The following is a 21,394-nucleotide window of genomic DNA, read 5'->3' as shown; positions in this document are numbered from 1 at the left end:
AACTACACCTCTCAAGGAATTTGTCTAGGGAAGTAGGGAGTACTTTTTAATTTTTAAGTTTATACCATTGGGCAGTGAAGAAAACATAATTATATTATTTTTACCACAAAAAAATGTTTTACCCTCAGATTTTACATTTTCACACAGGGCAATGGGTAAAAATGGTGCCGAAATGTGTCACACAATTTCTTCTAAACGTGGCAATACCCCATATGTGGCTGTACCATACGGTGAGATCTGGGAGGGACGGAGCGCTATTTGACAATTGGAGAACAAATTATTGTAGAATAGGCATTTGGATTTGGGAGCACAACATTTTCTGAATTTCTTTTGGGGGCAAGGGCCATTTCGCTTTTCCAAAGCCTTTCTGCTACCACTAACTTGGAAGTCCCTTATATTTTTAAACAGATGACGGACCTGAGTGGGGACTAGCTTTTTTTGAGGACAGAGTTGAAGCTTTTATTGGGAATATTTTATGTAACATTTATCCAGCGCTTTAGGCTGAGCACTTACATCGGGGTTTCCATCTAAATTTCCAAGTGACCAAGTGATGTAATTCAGATGAAACCCCTGTGGGATCCATTCACTGTAATGAGGCAGCAGAGTTACTCTGGACTCCATCTGGCCTCTGTTTAGCGGTGTCCTTTTTTTCAGAAGTGCACAAAACTGTGGCCAACCGCACTTTGATGCACGCCTAAAAAAACTGACACCGTGGGATCACAGGCCAGACTGCATCCACAGTGGCCTATACCTGCCTCATTACAGGGAATCTTCTGCTGTGGGTTACGTCTGAATCACGTATTTCAGAGATTTACACGGAAACTCTGGTGTAAGTGCTCAGGGCAGAGCGCAAGATAAATGTGAGCAGAGCCTTACTGCGATTTTTGGGAGACATAATAAACAAATCAGTAGCAGGTGAAGAATTGGTTTTATTTATTTTTTACTCCGTTTCTCGGTATAAGTGATGAGATTACTTTATTCTTCGGGTCGGTGCGATTACAGAGATACCAGATTTATATCGGGTTTTTTTAGGACTGACAGCTGTCACACACTAAAAGACGCTTTTTTTTTTGCAAAATCTAGTTTTTGCATTGCCATATTTTGAGAGCTATAATTTTTCCAGATTTCGGCCGACAGTCATGTGATGGCTTGTTTTTTGCGGGACGAGTTGACATTTTTATTGGTACATGACATTTTTTGATCGCTTTCTATTCCGTTTTTTTGGGAGGTAAAATTAACAAAAACCAACAATTCAGGAATTGTTTGAGGTTTTTTTCTTTTATGCCATTCTGCGTGTGGTAAAAGTGATAAGGCAGCATTATTCTTCGAGTCAGTACGTTTACAGCGATACTACACTTACTGTATATTTTTTTGTTTTGGTGCTTTTATACAATAAAACAATTTTATAGAAAAAATATTTTTTTTGCATCGCTTTATTCTGAGAGCTATAACTTTTTTATTTTTCGGCTGATGGGGCTGTATGGCGGGTTTTGTTTGCAGAACAAGATGACGTTTTCAGCGGTACCATTTTTATTTCCATTTTGCTTTTTGATCGCATTTTTTTCCACTTTTTGTTTGGCGATATGATGAAAAAGCATAGTTTTTTGCTCCGTTTTTTATTTATTTTTATTACAGTGTGCACAAAAGGAGTTAATTAGTGTGACAGTTTTATAGATCGGGTTGTTTCGAAAGCGGCGATACCAAATATGTGTACTTTTTTTGTTTTTGCATAAATATACGGATTTATTAGTTTAATATTTGTATTTATTTATTTTTATTTATTTTGTGATTTTTTTTAACAGTTTGAAAACATTTTTTAGAATTTTATTTACATTTTTACTTAGTCCCTGTATGGGACATTAATTTTTATTTTTCTGATCACTGTTCTCATGCAATGCAATAGATATGTATTGCATTGCGTGAGAGCTTTGCTGACAGTTTCACGCGGTGTCTCCTGCTAGACTTCAGCTGCAGGCTGAGCCTAGCAGGACACCATATATGGCAGATCCGGAGGCGGTCATGTGACCTCCGGCTGCCATGACAACGGCAGGTCCTGTAAGACATCAGGGGGCCATCGGAGAGGTAAGTGAACGACCCCCTCTCCTTATCTTCTAAATGCCGCGATCACTATAGATCGCGGCATCTAGAAGATAGGAACGGGTTAACATCATGGGGAACGGATCCAATCAGGTCCCCATGATGTCACATGTCAGGACCTGTGGGTCCTGAGCGCTGCGGGACCACCCACCTTTTTTAAACATCGGCGCTGCACAGAGCCCAGGCAGCGCTGACGTTTATGTACAGTGGGCGGTCCTGAACAGGTTAAAATAATTGTTCGTTATGGATAACCCCTAATAGGATAAATAATCACCCCCCTCTCCTAATTTATCACCCATTAAAGTCACAGATCCATCCATGACCTCCCAAAGAAGAGCTACTCTATGTAGAGGGTAACAGAAGGAGATCCTGTTCTATGGACAACCCCTCTGTAACCTTCCCATGCCCTGGGGGGGGGGGGGGGGGTGGGTGTCTAAAACAGACAACCCCTTTTCTTGCTAGAACCTCCAAATTACACTAAGGTCGGCACATTACGTGGGGTGATCAAGCTGAAGGTCCACAGGTGCATCAGTAATGGCATAATCATGGCAGCGCGCCCTTCTTTTATGTAATCTTGTTTGTGACCTCATAATAACTGCACTAGTTACCAAGCAGGAGCCTCATCATTATGGCTTCCATTAGGCACCATAAGAAATACAGATTAAACGTACAAGTGTTTCAGGAATGTTTTGCATTTTTTTTAGATGCAGAGTTTGGGCTTCTAACAAGCAACTTTACAAAGAAAAAAAAATTAAGAGGAAATTACTTGTAAAATATTATTATAGGGAATTGCATTTCAAGCATTTTCCTAATGCACATTCTACATAGTTACATACCGTATTTTTTGGACCATAAAACGCACTTTTTTCCTCCAAAATTTGGGAGGAAAATGGGTGGTGCGTCTTATAGTCCAAATGTTGGGGGGGGTGTATATTTATGTTGGGTGTGGGGGTGGGGGGGAGCAGTATCAGTGGAGGAGCGGGGCACAGGAGGCATCAACCGTCTGCTGCATTCTACTCTATCCCCACTGCTAAAGAAAATGAATATTCACTGCTCCCCACGCCCATGAGGCGTCTTCATCTTGCAGGAACTGCTGACACTCCAGCCACATGAGGTCTGGCATTGTCCTGCATTAGGAGGAACCAAGGGTCAACCACACCAGCATATGGTCTCACAAGGGGTCTGAGGATCTCATCTCTGTACCTAATGGCAGTCAGGCTACACATGGAGGGTTGTGCTTCCCTCCAAAGAAATGCCACCCCACACCATTACTGACCCACTGCTAAACCGGTCATGCTGAAGGATGTTGCAGGCAGCAGATCACTCTCCACGGCATCTCCAGACTCTGTCACGTGCTCGGTGTGAACCTGCTTTCATCTGTGAAGAGGAAAGGGCGACAGAGGCGACTTTGCCAATTCTGGTGTTCTGTGGCAAATGCCAAGCATCCTGCACGGTGTTGGGCTGTGAGCACAACCCCCATCTGTGGACATCAGGCCCTCTTACCACCCTCATGGAGTCAGTTTCTAACAGTTTGTGCAGACACATGCACACTTGTGGCCTGCTGGAGGTCATTTTGCAGGGCTATGGCAGTGCTCCTCCTGTTCCTCCTTGCACAAAGGAGGAGGTAACAGTCCTGCTGCTGGGTTGTTGCCCTCCTATGGCTCCCTTTCACATCTCTATTTATCTGCTCCATGCTCTGGACACTGTGCTGACAGACACATCTACCCTTCTTGCCACAGCTCGCACTGATGTGCCATCCTGGATGTACTGCACTACCTGAACAACTTCTGTGGGTTGGGGTGAGAGCAATGGCAAGATGAAAAAGTGACCAAAACAGCCAAAAAGGATAAGAACAGAGAAATGGTCTGTGGTCATCACCTGCAGAACCACTCCTTTATAGGGGGTATCTTGCTAATTGCCTATCATTTCTACCAGTTGTCTGTTCCATTTGCACAACAGCAGGATAAATTGATTCACAATCAGTGTTGCTTCATAACTGGACAGGTAGATTTCACAGAAGTGTAATTGACTTGGAGTTACATTGTGTTGTTTGTGTTCCCTTTATTTTTTTTTTGAGCAGTGTACATTTGGATCACAGGATTTTAGCGATCTTTTTATACACCCTAAAATCTTGTTTGCTTTTGCGGCTGCTTCTTGATATTGAGTACTGCTGCTCAGCTTACTTGTAACCAGAATACGAAAGTCCTTCTCCTGTTCTGTAATCTACGATATATTTGATCTATATACAGCAGTACGATGCATTACTCTACATTTATTAACATTAAACTTAATCTGCCATGCGTTTGCCCTTGCAAGAATCTTTTCCAAATCCTTTTGTAATATTATAATGTTAGAGGTTAATAATCAACACATGCAGTTTGGAGGGTGCCTTGATCCACTGGAAAAGGTGAGGGATATCCAGCCATTTTTGGGAATAAATTTAAAAAAATGTTTATTAGTAGAATTGAATAAAAACTTAACATTTTGGAAAAGGTCTCACTTTTTTTTTTCTAGAGTACTGGGAATGTTCTGTTTTTATTTAATTCTACTAATAAAAAAAAAAAATAATGTCAAAATAACTTTATCTAAAAAAAAATCTATCTTTTCCTATAGCTACCACCAAGCAGGAGTGGTTTTCCATCCGAGCTGAGGATTCCCTGGCTAGTTAAACGTGGGTGAGCTGGATCATTCTCTCATTGATTGTTTGATGCATTACTTTTAGATTCAGAACAGCTATGGAGTTAAAATAAATATTCACTTAAAAGGAAATCTGTCAGACTTTTGCCATTTTATCTGAGAGCAGCATAATGTAGGAAAAGAGACCCTGAATCCAACGATGTATCACAGTTTACTGGGAGCAGCTGTTCTGACAGTTTTTAGATTTAGCAATGCAGCAGAGCTGAGAAAGCTAACCTCATCCACGCCAGGCTCTCATGCACATAGCTATAGACAGTGAGGTGCTTATCACAGAATGGGGCAAAGTCAGACCAGGTAGTCAGAGCAATGTTAATTATTAGGTGATTAAAGCTTCAGCCTAACTAAACAACAGCACAAAGCCAGATATGTGACAGTTCAGTGTTTTAACCCCTACCACATGGTGTCCTGAGATTACATAGCAAAAACCTGTTGACGGATTCTCTTTAATGCTTCCATCTCTGCCTCTTACTGCAGCCCACACTGCCCAAAAAGACTATTAAGTGCCTCAGGTGGCAGTGTACGGCACAGGGAAGCAAATATTAAGGAGATGATAATTATCTTCAGAGGGGTTATGATCATTCATAACTTGCTTTCATGGGTTTTGATCTCCAGGATTAGGAGGGATTTGTGGTGTAAACATAACAAATAGGCCGGAGTCACACCAGTGTATGGCATCCGATGCGAGAGGCTAATGACCTGGAGTAGAGTGTCATGCTACTGTGCTCCGATCCTCTCACATGAGAAGATCACAGCACAGCTGCAGAGGAGAAGGAGAAGGTAATTTCTCCATCTTCTCCATGACATGGCGTCTGCACTGGGATGACGTCTGTGTGCAGACCGATGATTCACACGCACCCAGACTTTTTGTCACTACTTTTTGTAGTAGTAGCAGCATGTACAGTCTTCCTGCATGTGAATGCACAATAAAACCCAATGGGAAGGCAGAATAAAAATTAACCTCCTGCCCCCTATTGTAAGTTGCTTTATTTTTCTTTGTACTTTTGCTGTTTACATTTCTTTATTGATATCAAGAAAACGCCCCTAAAAACAGGCAAAACACTGCAAAAAAAAAATAAAAACACACACACATACTGCAAAACTCCAGAGGAAATGAGAAGTTCCTGAAGCATCTTCTGCTTGACAAATCGGATGTTTTGGACAACCGTAAAAAGTCGCAATGTGCACATACCTCAAGGCTGTGCGACCATGATGCAAATAACCTAATTTAACCCCTTCGCAACCCTGGGATTTTCCTTTTTTTGCATTTTCATCTTTTGCTCCCTTTTTCCCAGAGCCATAGCGTTTTTATTTTTTGGTCAATATGGCCGTGTGAGGGCTTATTTTTTGCAGGACGAGTTGTACTTTTCAAGGCCATTACTAGTTTTACCATATCAAGTGCGGTGAAATTGCAAAAAAAGTGCAATACCACAGATGTTTTTTTTTTTTTTTTTTTTCCCCTTCTTCATTTACCACGTTCACTGAATGCTAAAACTGACCTGCCATTATTATTCTCCAGGTCACTACGAGTTCGTAGACACCAAACATGTATAGGTTCTTTTTTATTTAAGTGGTGAAAAAAAATTCCAATGTTTGGTAAAAAAATAAAAATTAAAAAAAAATATAGCGCCATTTTCTAAGACCTGTAGCGTCTCCATTTTTTGGAATCTGGGGCCGGGTGAGGGCTTATTTTTTGTGCACCGAGCTGATGTTTTTATTCATACCAATTTGGGGTAGATCTGATGTTTTGATCGCCCGTTATTGCAATGTTGCGGTGACAAAAAACTTAATTCTGGCGTTTATAATTTTTTTCTCATTCCGCCGTTTACCGATCGGATTAATTCTTTTTTTATATTGATAAATCGGGCGATTCTGAACGTGGCGATACCAAGTATGTGTATGTAGGTTTTTTTTTAATTATTTTATTTTGAATGGGGCGAAAGGGGGTGATTTAAACTTATATTTTTTAATATTTTTAAAAACATTTTTTTTTTCCACTTTTTGCTTGCTTCTATAGTCTCCATAGGGGACTAGAAGCAGCACTTGTCTGATCGCCTCTGCTACATACAGATGATCAGCAGATCACCTGTATGTAGCAGAAATGGTCCTGTGCTATGAGCGCCGACCACTAGGTGGCGCTCATAGCGACCAGCTCATGACAACCACTGGAGTCTGCTGCAGACCCAGGGTTGTAATGACCACCCATCGGTGACCCGCGATCACGTGACGGGGTTACCGATGTGCTTCCGGCGCGGTGCTGTTAAATGCCGCTGTCAGAGATTGACAGCGGCATTTAACATGTTAACAGCCGCAGGTGGATCGCGATTCCACCCGTGGCTGTTGCGGGCACATGTCAGCTGTAATAATCAGTGTGGGCTTAGCGTCGGAGCCCACGCTGAACAGGGGGTGACAGCCTGGTGCGTACTAATACGCCACAGGCTGTAAAGTGGTTAATAGGTGCGAAAACTCTGCAATACCAAAAACTCACTGATCAGCCTAGTAACATTGTGTGTTCCTTATGTCAAACTCTGGCCCATGGGCTAAATCTGGCTCGCAACACCAGAAGCCACCACCACCCCTATGTGAGGCCATTATTCTGTACAGAGGACTATGTGGTGCCCATAATACTGTATACTGCTTGGTCCGAGGCTTTGTCCAAGTTTTTCATTTTGGTCTTCTGAGTGTTTGAGTTTGACATCCCTGCCTTACAGCATGAAAACTGTTTTTTTTTTTTTTTTTTTTTACAGGGCCAACAGAAACCCATGTTATGCCATTAGGGATTTTAATTGCATCTCATTAGGCTGCCAATGTCTAACATTTAGGCTGTGTTTACACGTTGCAGCCAGATTGTGGTTTTCTCGCACCAGGAAGAGCAGTGTTTTTACAGCAATTTTGTAAAACCTGCAGCAAAATTCTGCATTTTTTTGGACACGTTTGTGGCCGCAATATGTAAACGCAGCCTTAGACCTCACTCAGACGTTCATAAATCACACGTTCCATCCATTGTGTTCCCGGATAGAAAATGTACTCAGTAAAGTCTACAGTGCCATTCACATATCCATGTTTTTTTTTTTTGCAAAAAAATAAAGTAGACATATCTGTTTTTGAAAATCTTGAATAGAATTTGTGTGCAGTCCACGATTATATCATAATAGTTGGAGAAGCTGCTTTTTTTTTTTTTTTTTTTTAATATATTATATATATATATATATATATATATATATATATATATATATATATATATATATATATATATATATATATATATATATATATATATATATATATTCATATGTGAAAGATAAAAAATAAAAAAATTCAATGATGGTATAAAGCGGACATAGACCAAATACTGATGAAAATCGGATCCAAAACACTGATGAACAGCGGTTTGTGTTTGCACATAGTAGAAGAGTGACGGTCATCTGAACGAGGCCTTCTACATATTACCAGTCAGTCAATCATATATTGTAATTTCTTACCATAAATTCGCTTTTCTTTAGTCCAAAGCAGCAACACCAGTGGAAATTATCTCTTCCTGAAATGATAGGACATGTGAAAATAATCAAATGAATTGGTCAGCCTATAAAGCCCAACAACTAATCATCCTCATTGTATATATATATTTTTTTTTTTATCAACACAAGATCTTATGGTGAAAGCAAACAAATGGTCATTTCCACCTCTATTAGGCTATGTTCACATGTCAAGTAGTCATCTGTTGGAAAGGACCCAACAGCAATACGTTGGCAAAAAGTTGTAGACAACATGGTCAGTTTTTAAAAGACTGATTTCTGCTATGGCCATTTAGTTTTCTTCAATGTTAAAAAAAATGGATGCAGCTGAAATCAGTTTATTAAAACTAGACAAAAAAAAAGTCTGTACACGTTTTTAGGCAATGGATTGCTGCTTAATCCGTTCTAACGGATAACTTCTGGACATGTGAACATAGCGTTAGAAGAGTTAGGCTATGTGTCCACGATGCAGAAAATTTCTGCAGCGTTTCTTCATGTTCTTGGCAGTCAAAATCGCTTGCAGATTTTGAATGCATTTTTGCAGCGTTTTTACATGCGGATTTGACTTGCGTTTTTCAAGTCCATTGGGACCTCAAATCCGCATGCAGAAACGCACAAATAATGGACATGCTGCGGATTTTTCGGCAGGGAAAATCCGCTGCGGAAAATTCCGCAGCATGGCCACCGAACATGCAGATTTTCATTGGGGGATCATGGGGCACGGATGACCAAGCGTTTTTAAAGCATTTCTGCTGCGGAAATTCTGCATCAAAAACGCATAGTGGGCACACAGCCTTATGGATGGAATGTCTCCTCAATCTGTTCCATGTCCAGAAATGACACTAGTCCAGTTCTGCCCCTGGCCAGTTTCTCCCAGTGATGTTCTCCCATAGCAGGAGACCAGTCAATCACTTACTACGATGCTGGGAACAGCTGGCTGGAGGGCAGAGCTGAACTAGTCTCATCTCTAGCCATGCTCTTCGGCCAGATTTTTATGGTCCTCATGCAGCCAGGCTTTGATTCATGTTTCTTGCAGTTTGGGCATCATGAATCAGATGATGATGTTGGACTACTAGGTTGTCCTACCCCAACTGCCCATATCAAGGTAGTCACTTCTCTCTTCATTGGATTGAAAAGGATCCTAGAAAAAGGCTGGTAAGAAATTATGAATAAGTGCTGATAACATTCCAGGTAGAACACATACAAAATCAGATAGCTAGTCAATGGACGTGAAGGCCAGTATTTCACTAACTGTTTAGCCAATGGCTATCAAGAAGCAGTCCTTGAGAGATATGTTCACACACGTTGTGATGTTTTTCTGCTGCTAACTTTTCTCTGGCAGGAAAATAGCTGTGTTAAAAATGCAGCTTTTGGTGCATTTTTTGTTGCTTTTTTTGACCACCCATTACTTCCCATGGGTGAAAAAACGCTAGTGCGTTTTCTGCTGCAAAAACGCTGAAAGAAATTACATGATCTATTTTCCAAAACACAACAAAGTCACAAAATATGCAGAAAAAAAACAAAGAAAAAAAACAAAAACACAAGAAGATGTGTGAACAGAGAATTCTGGTTTCTCAGACTTTGCTGGTACTGCAAAACGCAGCAGAAAATTTGCATAAAAATCTGCAGCAAAATATGCTCAAAACCCAATGTGTTTGAACATAGCCATTGGCTAAACAGTTAAGGTACCATCACACTTAGCGACGCTACAGCGATCCCGACAATGATACGACCTGGCAGGGATCGTTGCTGCGTCGCTATGTGGTCGCTGGTGAGCTGTCAAACAGTCAGATCTTCCAAACGACTCAGCAACGATAAAGCGATCAGTCTAACGATATCGACGGTCGTTGGAACCCTGTCACATTATCAGCTACTCTGACGATTCAGACCTCGATGAGGAACGTACTGTGTGACGCTGTAGTCACACAGGCGTGCATTTGCGTTGCCTTTTTTTCTCCCCCTCAGCTCCGATTGGTGGTCGCTACTGCGTTCTGATTGGGCGGCCATGCCTTAAAAGAAGGCAACATAGTAGCGCTTCCGTCCTTTGTTCCTGACAGCGTGCTGGTTTGCAGATCGTAGTAGAGTTTTCCGGGCTGCGACTCCACATCGATTTATCTATTCTTCAACGGTTCTTCTGACACCTATATGTTGCCTTCTTTTAAGGCAAAGCCGCCAATCACAACGCAGTAGCGACCATCAATCGGAGCTGAGGGGGCACGGAAAAGGCAACACAAATGCACGCCTATGTGACTCAGTCCTGAGTCGCCAACGAGGTCGTTGGTAAGGTGTCAAACACACCGATGCATGCTACCCAGCGGGACCTCAACGATCAACAAATGGTCCAGGCCATTCCGACACGACCAGCGATCTCACAGCAGGGGCCTGGTCGCTGCTACGTGTCAAACGTAGTGAGATCGCTACTGAGGTCGCTGTTGCATCACAAAACTTGTGACTCAGCAGCGATCTCGCTTAGTTTGATGGGGGTTTTAGGCTATCGGGAAACAGACCTTGAGAGAAAAAGGTTTTGTCAACCACTGAAGTGTCTCAAAGGGAGCTTCACAGACCTGATGTAAGAGGGCAAAAGATCCTATCTAGGAATTGAGTCCACAACAAATCAAGTATTCTGGACTGCTCAAAAAGGTCTCTGTATGGCCACATGCACATGTTGAGTATTTGGCTAGTTTTTACCTCAGTATTTGTAAAAAAAAAAAAAAGGAACAGAATAATCAGGAGGAAAAGTATAATGGAAATACATCACTACTTCTTTTGGACTGTTGGAGGTACAGAGAGGGCGCCTGCTATCTGTTGCACAAGTTATAGAAAGTTCTCTTAAAGCTAGGACTACATGGTAACATCTTAATACCGCTGCTATGTTGCAGCACACTAAGTGAATGGGGTCGTAGTGCGGCCCCGAGGGCACTGCAACAAGAAAGTCGCAAGAAGTCCAACTTTATCAAACGTTTTGCTTGTTGCTGTACCTTCAGAATCAGAATGCTACCCCATTCACTTGTATTACATTGCGATGTAGAAACAGCACCAAACAAACCTTTGTATCGTGGCCAAATTTGCCATGTAGCTATAGCCTACTCCTTAAATATGTCTCTGTAGAATGGTAAGCCGCTAAAGAACACAAGCCTAATGACAAATTCATGCATATGTTGTACTTAGTGGGATCAGAACCTAATATTGCAAAGAAAAGTGCTCACCAGTCAGCCGTGTAACATGGACGGGGAACATAGAAGGTCCGATTCATCAAGACCAGCATAGTTCACACTGGCGCTTAGTGAGATGTGCTGGAGTCAGTCACTCCTGACTCATGAAGAATCATATGCTTCTTAATGAATCAGGAGCAAAGGATGAGTGGCATACTCTCCTTTGTGCACATCGCCACAAATCCTACTCTAGTCCCTGCTGGAGTAAAACTTGTCAAAGCTGACAGAAAAAGATCAGGCTTCACAAAATTTTAACGCAGCCTTGAATTGTTGCACAATTTTGAATGTTTGCATAACTTTTTAAGACAGAATACTGGCATAAAGCTTTGATGAATCAGACCAGAGAGCTTTCATTAAAACAGGTTGTCCAAGACTTTTTTTTTTTTCTTTCCTATGGGGCTTACGTACTATTAAAATATCACCTATATAAGCATATATCAAGTCATAAACATATGATAAAGTGAAATTAGAGAGGAAAGCCAGTTAATGCATAAGGAATGAAAGGTCTTCATGGACCCACACAGACATGACCAGAAGGTGTCTATATAGAAAGGGCAGTCAGAAATACTTCCCAACAGATCTCCTGCCCTTCAGGGAGGTTAGAGGAAAACACAGTGAGGCAGCTCAGTAGCAAGGCTATATAGGCTGACAATTCATGTCTTATCACCTGCCAGGTCTTTCAGGATAGTCCTCCATTGGTGCTGCTGCAGAAGGACAACAAGGTATATCTGCTTAAAGTTTAATTGACCCTGAAGTGCAATGTCCTTCACCTGTACCGAGACTCCTCCAAAGCCATACTGCAGATAAAACACCAGAGGAACACAGAAGGTAAAATATGAAATAAGGGTATACTTACACAAAGCCACGCAGTAAATAACTCACACCCAAAAAATAAAAATTATTTTTTATGAAGTAGTTAGTAGATTTTAACACAAAAGAAAAACAACAGCAGCATTGCACAATCAAATCTATCTGTGCAACATTTTAGAGCTGTGATTTTGCACTAAAAAAATGGCTAAATCACAGATAAGTCACATTGGCTTATGACATGCATTGAAGACCATGGCAAATGAGTCACGTGTCAGCAAAAATGTTCTACACGTTTGGAAACATGACTCTGTGTTACAGAAGGTTGTTACGCGATACCACGGGACACGATTAAATATATCGTTGTGACACGTGTTACTGTGTTGCCTGAGACTAAGGCTGTGTTCTCATTATGAGCTTTTTGGTGAGTTTTTGATAATGTAGATATTCTGCGACCATTAAGTAAAATAGGTTAGTTGCATTTTTATCAAAAACTCATCTTGGGAAGGTAGCCTTAGACCATGTTCACACGTTCAGTATTTGGTGAGTTTTTTACCTCAGTATTTGTAATCCAGAACCAGGAGTGGAACAATCAGAGGAAAAGTATAATAGAAACACGTCACTACTTCTCGATTTATCACCCACTCCTGGTTGGGGCTTACAAATACTGAGGTTAAAAAACCTCATCAAATACTCAATGTGTGCACATGGCCTAAAGGTGTCTTAACACAGGTGCAGGGGTTAAAAAATCCTCACATTAATCACTGAGATCAACCAAGCTTCATTTAGGGGGCTCAGGTGTGACTTCACTGCAAGGGTAAGTGCCCACGATGCAGAGTGTTTTTGCCTCTCCCTGGCAGAAAAAACGCATTCAGATTTACATGCATTTTTTTCTGCCAGGGAGAAGCGTTTTTACATGCGTTTTCGCATGTGGTTTTTTTTCAAGCGCTTTTCCAAGCGATTTTGAGCATCACTGCTTGACAAGTTGGTCACACAATATAAATCCATGCAACTGACAAGGATTTACATTGTGTGACCAACTTAGATGCTTTAAATGCTGCACCTATAGTAAAAAAAAAAAAAAAAGAATTAAAAATTAAATTTTCTTTTTTCCACCGCGTGATAGCCGGGATGAAGAGGAGTTGTAGGCTCCTCTTCAACACGGGTAACACACGCACCGCGATTACACCGCAAATTCGCAGCCATTGAATTTAATTAAAACGCAGCAAATCCACATGTACCTGCGGGTTTGCTGCTTTTCAATGTTCCTCAATGGCCGCAAATTTGTGATGTAATCACGGTAGAAATGGTCATGCTGCATTTTGCAACGCAAGGCGAATTTGACGCGCTAATTCGTGCATCATGTGCACAGCACATCCGAATTCACATTGCCTTGCATGGCAGACTGCTTTACAAGCATTTTCATGGCCGCAAAAATGTTACAAGAACGCTACGTGGGCACATAGCCTAAGACTACGTTCCCACAATGAGTATTTGGTGAGTTTTTAATGTAGATTTTTTTCAACATTTCTGTACCTATTAGGTAAATTGGGTTACTTGTATTTTTTTGTCCCTTGCTTGTGCTAATCGCAGCACCGGCAGGGGACAATGATAAGGGCAGTGTTCAGCACCCAGCACTTGGAATCAGTGGTACAGTTAGTGCTGTTTCCAAGAGCCGGTACGTGTGATCCTGATGCGGCACACAGTTGCCACATGGTTGCCACACAGGTGCACATGGACACACAGACATGGATATCTCTTGTACTGGTTTTTCCAGTACCGGAAATATCTGGACGTCTGAAAGAGGCCTTAAGTAAACTATGCCTGACCAATACAATTTCCCTCTGCTGTTTTTACACTTGCATTTCTGTAGTTTTTCATGAACTCGTGTAACCTTAGTTCACTTTGACAACCACATCCTGTCAATTTAAGCTGCTGATATTTCTTGCATATTTTAGTGCATATATTGTGGCTGCAGAGATGCTGTTGAATTTCCTCTGCAAAAATTTTCAAACCAATACTACTGGATGTACTCCTAGAGTATGTGCCAGGGCTAGTCTGGACACTTTGGCAAATGTCAGATGGTCCCCAGTGGACGCCTTGATTGCGACACCTTAACTGCATCGGCATCCATAGGACACCAACACTATTAATATCTACAGTGGAGCAGAGAGCCATCAGTGCTGTTGTCATCTTTGGGGCTGTAGTGACAATCATACAGTATATGTGGGAGGGCAGGCTGTGGTGATCATCATATTGTGTGGGGGAAGAGGGGAGCTGTTGTGATCATCATACTATGTGAGGGGGCTGTTGTGACCATCATACTGTAGGTGGGCAAGCTGTGGTGATCATATTGAGACGTTACCCTGTCTCTAACACAGCGCTCACAGACTGATCACGTGCAGGTGGTGCCCACGAGGTCAGTGCCGCTATATATATTCAGCCGGCAGAGATAATCGTTTGGTGAAGTGATATCGGCACGTGGCAGGACCGGGGAGTGATAATATTAATTTTGATTGCCTATCCCCGTGGCCTATCTATAATACCCAACCATTTAATTGTGGGGACACTGGTTGTGGAATATTCATATTTATGCTGTCATATTTAAGTCAGGACTTTGTGGGTCAAAGCTGCTTAGAATCTATTACAGCAGTGGCCCAATATACATCCCTTTGAATGTATGATAATTTGTTATATTAATATTTTAATCTTATCATTAAAAGTTAAATTTTATTCACATACTTTTCCTCCTTGATATCCCTCCTATTTTCTAATAGCTATATACTTGTTGGTGACCACCTATGTGAATACTGTCCATTTTTGAATCGGATTTTACTTAACTTGGCCCACCACATGTAGAAGATGTTTAGCTTTTGACCATCATCATCCTCTGAAGAATTGAATTCTCCCCTATAATAATCCAGCAATCCAACTCTGGAATGTATCTTGCTAGAGAGTGACTGTACTATAAGAGGGTAATATCTACCTTGAAAGTCCTTGGCCTGACATAAATGGTATTTCTGTTATCCCTGTTGGACTCTGGTCTCTGAGAGCATTGCCTGAATAAGTTTAGCTGTTTTGACATTGAAGATCAAGTGTGAGCAGCCTCTTTAAAGGGAATCTGTCACTCTACTCATGATGCCCAAACCACTGACAGCAAGAATCAGAGCGCCTAGCTGCATGATTACACCCAGGTATGGTGTTCTCTGAACAGCTGTGGCATTTAAAAGAAGACCTACACATGTCAATGTAGCACCCCAAGGGCTCGGCTGCTACAGGGGTATTGCACCTCAAACCAGAGGTGTGATATTCCACTCCCGGGTAAGGATGGTGTATGGACCAGGACTCGTTTAGCTGCATGCACCACACACACCCCATTTCCGAGGGACAGCTCAACGGTGCTCCCACGAGACAGAAGTGCAGGCACGACAGCATCTGTTCCTGGCTGGAGTGGGGAGGGGGAGGAAAACCCAGTGATGTAGGAGCAGATAGCGGTGGGTCTCTGGACATAGGTAGGAGCCCATTGGTTGCTAGTCACCTGGGCTCATACACAGAGAGAAGGTATATAAGGTGGGCACCATCTTAGATCAGTGTTCAGTCTGTTCAGAGAGGAGTTCAGCCAGAGAGGGCTGACAGGGAGCTGTGGCTCAGTCTGGGCCCAGCTCCACGAGGCAGGCCTGGAGAGGAGGCTAGAGCCAGAGGAGAGGAACAGAAACAGCAAGGAAACAAGGAACATTGAGAGGCCCAGAGACACGAGAGAAGAAGGAACCCCATAGGCCCAGGAGATTGCGGGTGACGGGTTGGCAGATCCCAAATTGGTGGAGGCGACTAATCCTCAGCCAAAGACCGGCGGTTGTGACTATATCTCGGTGCGACCCCTCACTACACCTACCAGGAAGGCACACCACATAGGGTCAGGGACGCAGGCATCCGCCTCCCAAGAGAAGGCCCGAGGCAGCCGGACAAACGTAGAGTCACTTGTGGGGCACGGCCAGAGAAGGGAAGAGAAGGGAGCCCTGTGCCACGCTCTGGAACTGCCTGGGAGTTGGTCGAGCCCCTTGCCTGGTGGACGCAGCACGGCTTGGGCAGTCACCGCCGGTACCGAGGTGACTAGGACCAGTAAAGAACTGTGAGTAAAGCATTGGAAACTGCAACTACACGTCTCTGTGCTTCTTCGCCGCACCAGCACTATCAGTGCTGGGACGCTCGTGCACCATCACTCCCATCATCTACTCTAGCTGCCCTGAGGCTATACTTCTCCCGTGGGGAGTCATCCCATTCTTAGCTGCACACACAACACCAGCCTCAGCGGTCTGCCTTGCAGCGGCGGTCCCCACTGACCGCAATCCACGGGTGGCGTAGTTGGACAATTATAATATACTAATCAGACTGCCACTGGTTTGACCACCCTGAGCCACGGACCGGGTCGCCGCCACATGGAGACTACAACCCCCAGCATCCCACAAGAGGCCCGATTCCGGGTTCCCCACGCGGCCCAGGGGGCGAGTCATCAACATTGAAATTGCAACACCATAAAGGAAAAGTTGTGAATTTATCTAAATCAAAGGACCAATACATATGTTAATAATATGCAAATGATAAATGAAATGGAAACAAGCTTGTAAAAACATCTCTATTTATTCAGTATCGAGTATGAGCGCCACCCGCAGAAATATATGCACATCAATAATGTTAATAATGGTTATCTGAGGAATAAATGCACAGGTACAAGAAAATCTACTGAAATTAGCATGCACAGTTGTAGTTCAAAAATTGGCCACCAGGAGGAGACAGGCGATAGCAGATTGGTTCCAGTATGAGAGATTGTGAGTGAATTCAACAAGATGATAACAGAAAACAGTAGTTCACATCAGATTCAAAACAAGAGGCAATTAAAGTGTTTCTGCAGTAGAAAAGTGTTCATGTAACCAATACAAAAAAATCAGGCATCTAAAAGGATACATTTAGGTTAGCAGTATTCCTACAATTCTGTTATGAAACGTGGTGACCCTGTATAACTGTAACGGGACTGGGAGGCGGAACCTCTGAGCTACTATACAAGGGGGCGGTCCTTGTAAGGGAGCGGGTGGCGACCAGGGTAGACAGGCAGGCTGTCACAGCAGGTGACTGGGACAGTCTCTGAATGAACGGACAGGAGGTCACGGCAAGTGACCGGGGCAGTCTCTGGATGAACGGGCAGGAGGTCACGGCAAGTGACCGGGGCAGTCTCTGGATGAACGGGCAGGAGGTCACGGCAAGTGACCGGGGCAGTCTCTGGATGAACGGGCAGGAGGTCACGGCAAGTGACCGGGGCAGTCTCTGGGTAAAGGATTGGTACGACCTGTGGCGGCAGATGATAGACGTGAGCTCCCAGGTGAGCAGGCGAGAGTCTCTGGATAATCGGGTGGTCACAGCATGTGACGGCGGAGCCTCCAGGAAGACCAACAGACAGGTAGCAGATGAGCGCTCCCAGGTGAGCGGGCAGAAGTCTCTGGACAGGCGGGTGGTCACAGCACGTGACGGCAGAGCCTCCAGGTAGGCTAGCAGACAGGCAGCAGATGAGCGCTCCCAGGTGAGCGGGCAGGAGTCTCTGGACAGGCGGGTGGTCACAGCACGTGACGGCGGAGCCTCCTGGTAGGCTAGCAGACAGGCAGCAGATGAGCGCTCCCAGGTGAGCAGGCAAGCTGGTCCTTAGACAGACTGACAGGAGTTGGAAGGCAGACCGTCGGACCTCAGGCAAGTAGGCAGGTAGAAGATGTGCGCTCCCAGGTGAGCGGGCAAGCTGGTCCTTAGACAGACTGACAGAAGTTGGAAGGCAGACCGTCGGACCTCAGGCTAGCAGGCAGGTAGCAGGATATCAGGCAGGAATTAGACAGCAGACTGGCAGGAATCTGGCAGGTATCTGGCAGGTAACTGGCAACGGGACCTGAGGGCTGAAGCAGAGTAGTGAACAGTGCTACAACATTGCTCGGGCACCTCCATTTTGGAGGAGGTGCCTTTTATATGGGAGGTCCTCCGGCAATTGGCCGGGGACTCCTTAGGACGGCGCGCGCGGTCCCTTTAAGAGAGGGGGAGCGCGCGCGCGCGCGCCCTAAGCACACTGCCGGGGAAGGAGCGCGTGCCGGAAGCAGCGGGGAGAGAAGCGCTGGAGGACGCCGCGCCTGGAGCGGGGAGGTGAGAGGGACGGCGTCTCTGCCTAGAACGGGGCAGAGACGCCGATGCTACAATAACCCTGGTGTGTGAGAACTTGACCTTGAGTGGTGCTGCTGTGGAGCTTCACCTAATACCTGAGATAACACTGAATGACTCATGGCCAGTTACTCCTGCACAGCAGCTAGTGAGTCATGGCTACCTATTACTGAGTGCACACAAGACCTGATAGTATACAGCTCAGGGCTCCATGTGACTGCAGGGAGGAGGAGGAGCTGGCAGTCACACTGGAGGATCTGTGCTCAGGAGCAGCTCCCATGACAGCCTGAGCTGGGAGAAAGAGTCAGGCTGAGCGCATGGACAAGTAAGTGAGCAGGGGGGACATGGAGGGCTGTGACACAAGCCTGGTGACAGCAGAAGCTCCGGGGATCTTCTCAGAACCGACCCTTCGCTTACGCTTTACAATGAATTAGGTAGGGAGAGGAAAGGAGAACCCTCATCCTGGAGCTGTACAGTCCACTATGGATCAGTGTCCTGACATCCACTATAGTGGATCTGTGTCTGGCTGAGGTGCCAAGGGCCCTCCAGTAACAGTGACCCTGGGGGCCCACTCTACAGCTACATGCAAATATTACATGCCCCTCATTCACAAATGTACCTCTGCTTCTGACGCTCCCCCTAGGGCTGTGGGGTACTCGGTAGCCAGGCCGGTCGGTGTGGGGGATGTCACGGTGGCAGTGACCCGGTCCGTGGCCCCGGGCGGTCAAGTAAAGGGGAATAAAGTTTCTGAGATAATAATGTTCATGACGCCACCTGTAGTATGCGGCTATATGGGGTCGCCGCTGTGGTGCAGATACACTGGAGCTGATGGTGATGCAGCAGAGTTGGTTCAGCTCTCCACAGGCAGAGCTGAGCTCCAGGGCAGTGTAGTTGATGATTTGTTGAGGTATATGTTACTGGTGCAGTGGAGGGCTGAGGGCGCAGATGACCAGACAACAAATTAATGGCTGTTTCCTCTACCCTTTACTTGCGGTTTTACAGAGCAGACCGGGGCACTGGTAGCAGTTGGTGGTGGAGGGCCAGGTGGCCTGGAAGCTAGTTGGGGGATCCACCTCGCCAGGTGGAGTTGTAGGCCTTCCCTCGATGCTATTCTCTTTGGCCCTGCTGCTTGAAGCTGTGCTGCGGCCCTCTTCCCTGAGTAAAACGTTTGTTTCCTCATCCGTATGACAGGCACCTCTAGCCTTCCTCAAGTGTCTCTCCCACGTGGCGGTGCTGGGCCCTAGGATGCTGCTGAGTCGCCGGGCGTCTGGTGGGGCCAGGAGACCTGCAGTCTCCTGCCATCCAGATTTAGCTGCTGGGCCTTCAGTGCCCCACAGACTCCAGTGTCCAGTTGCTTCGCGCTTCTCTCTGGGGTGAGCTTATCCACAGCTCCCCTCCCCAGGTCCTTCCTCGTTGCTGTCCTGTCTCCAACTCCTCTCAACTCTCTGCTCTCCCTTGCACTAACCCCACCTCCAGATTCCAGTCTTAAAGGGGAGGAGCTCCCCTTTCTGGTCTGGAGCCAGGAAAGTGTTGGATGCTGATATACTTGATTAGGGGACCCCACCTTGCTTCCAGGCATGGCAACACCCCCTGTGAGGGAGGCAATGCCAATGTGGCAACTGGACTACTGGGGTGCCACACTTCTATATAATAAAAAATAAACTGGGTAGATAAATGAATGATGAGGTGCTGTATTTGTGTGTGTATATAGTGAATCAAGTGTATAGTGCCAACTACTGCTCATATAGAGGGGTGGGGGGCCCACCAAGGGATTCACCAGTTTACTTGTGGCCAGTGTGAGCCTGTGTGTGCGCACACATTTCCCATCAAAAAGATACACTCTATGTTGGGGCTTGAGTTCCAATTGTGGGGAAAAAGAAAAAAAGATGGATCATGTCCATCTGTCATAGCTGCAGGTTTTGCCATGACTTGTATCAAACGATAATGCAAGCTGATGTATGACAAATTTGCATAAAATGTGCAACTTTTTGCCATTTGACAAATTTTAAAAACCAGAAAAAAGTGGGTGAGAGCTTTTTCGAAAAGTCTTATGGCTTGTAAAAGGATATGTTCACATGTTGCTTTTTTATGCAGCCAAAACTTGATATCTTGGCAGTAAAAAAGCTGCAGCCAAAACGCAGGTTTTTCTGCCTTGTTTGCTGCCTTTCTGCTGTGTTTTGAGGATCTCAATGTTCAGCTTTGTTTCCACCTTACAAGCTTGAACAATACAAGGTGTTAGGCCACCAATGCGAGATGTATGTGAAACCGTAAAACATTTTTGGGAAAAAAGGCAATTTGATCAAATTATTTAGAGGAGAAAGTTGTTTTTTTCATTAAACCTATAAACCATATTCGAAAATTAGGCAAAAAATGCAATTGAATAAAAAAAAGTTACTTTATTATACAATGCAAAGAGTACAACACACAAAAAAAATGATAAAAATGGGGGAAAAAAAGAGGGAGGGAGGAAAAAGGGGAAATGGAATGAATTATAATGAATAAAAGGGGGAGAGGGATGAAGTGCACATAAAAAACAAAAAAATTTTATGTCTGAAAAAATAGTGACTATTCCGAACAAAAAATTAATTAATGAAGCGCAGCTGTGAACTAAGGTTACATAAGTTCATGAAAGAAAAACACAATTGCAAGTGTAAAAACTGCGTGGGAATTAAGTTGGTTGGAAATTGTTTACTTTAATTAAATTAGTTATGTGTGTTAAACTGTACTAATACTAAGGCTGGGGTCACACTAGCATATAAAAAATCAGTCCAATGTTTATCCAGCAAAGTAGAACGAGTGTCACAACTAGCATCTGTATGACCATGCGTATGCAATCTGTTTTTTTACATCATATTTTATATACTGTAATCTCTATGTAAT

The 21,394-nt window shown here is 44.1% G+C and overlaps 1 protein-coding gene across 3 annotated transcripts in view; it reads left to right on the top strand.

The window, feature by feature from the left end:
- The first annotated feature begins 9,403 nt into the window (after positions 1-9,403).
- The window catches only part of SLC18B1 (solute carrier family 18 member B1), a 130,526-nt gene continuing 118,535 nt past the window's right edge, over positions 9,404-21,394 (top strand). The window contains exons 1-2 of one of the 3 annotated variants that reach the window (XM_073671264.1): positions 9,418-9,461; positions 12,193-12,346. The gene's annotated coding sequence lies outside the window, so the exon portion shown is untranslated. Of the gene's footprint in view, positions 9,462-12,192; positions 12,347-18,725; positions 18,840-21,394 lie in introns of those variants that run through there. The other 2 variants (XM_073671265.1, XM_073671263.1) reach the window with 2 other exon arrangements.

Source organism: Phyllobates terribilis, unplaced genomic scaffold (genome assembly GCF_046119375.1).
Source record: "Phyllobates terribilis strain yellow unplaced genomic scaffold, ASM4611937v1 Scaffold_3__8_contigs__length_932513732, whole genome shotgun sequence".
Classification (NCBI taxonomy): domain Eukaryota; kingdom Metazoa; phylum Chordata; class Amphibia; order Anura; family Dendrobatidae; genus Phyllobates; species Phyllobates terribilis.
Note: the sequence above shows the minus strand (reverse complement) of the source record. Positions and strands in the feature narration are given on the sequence as shown.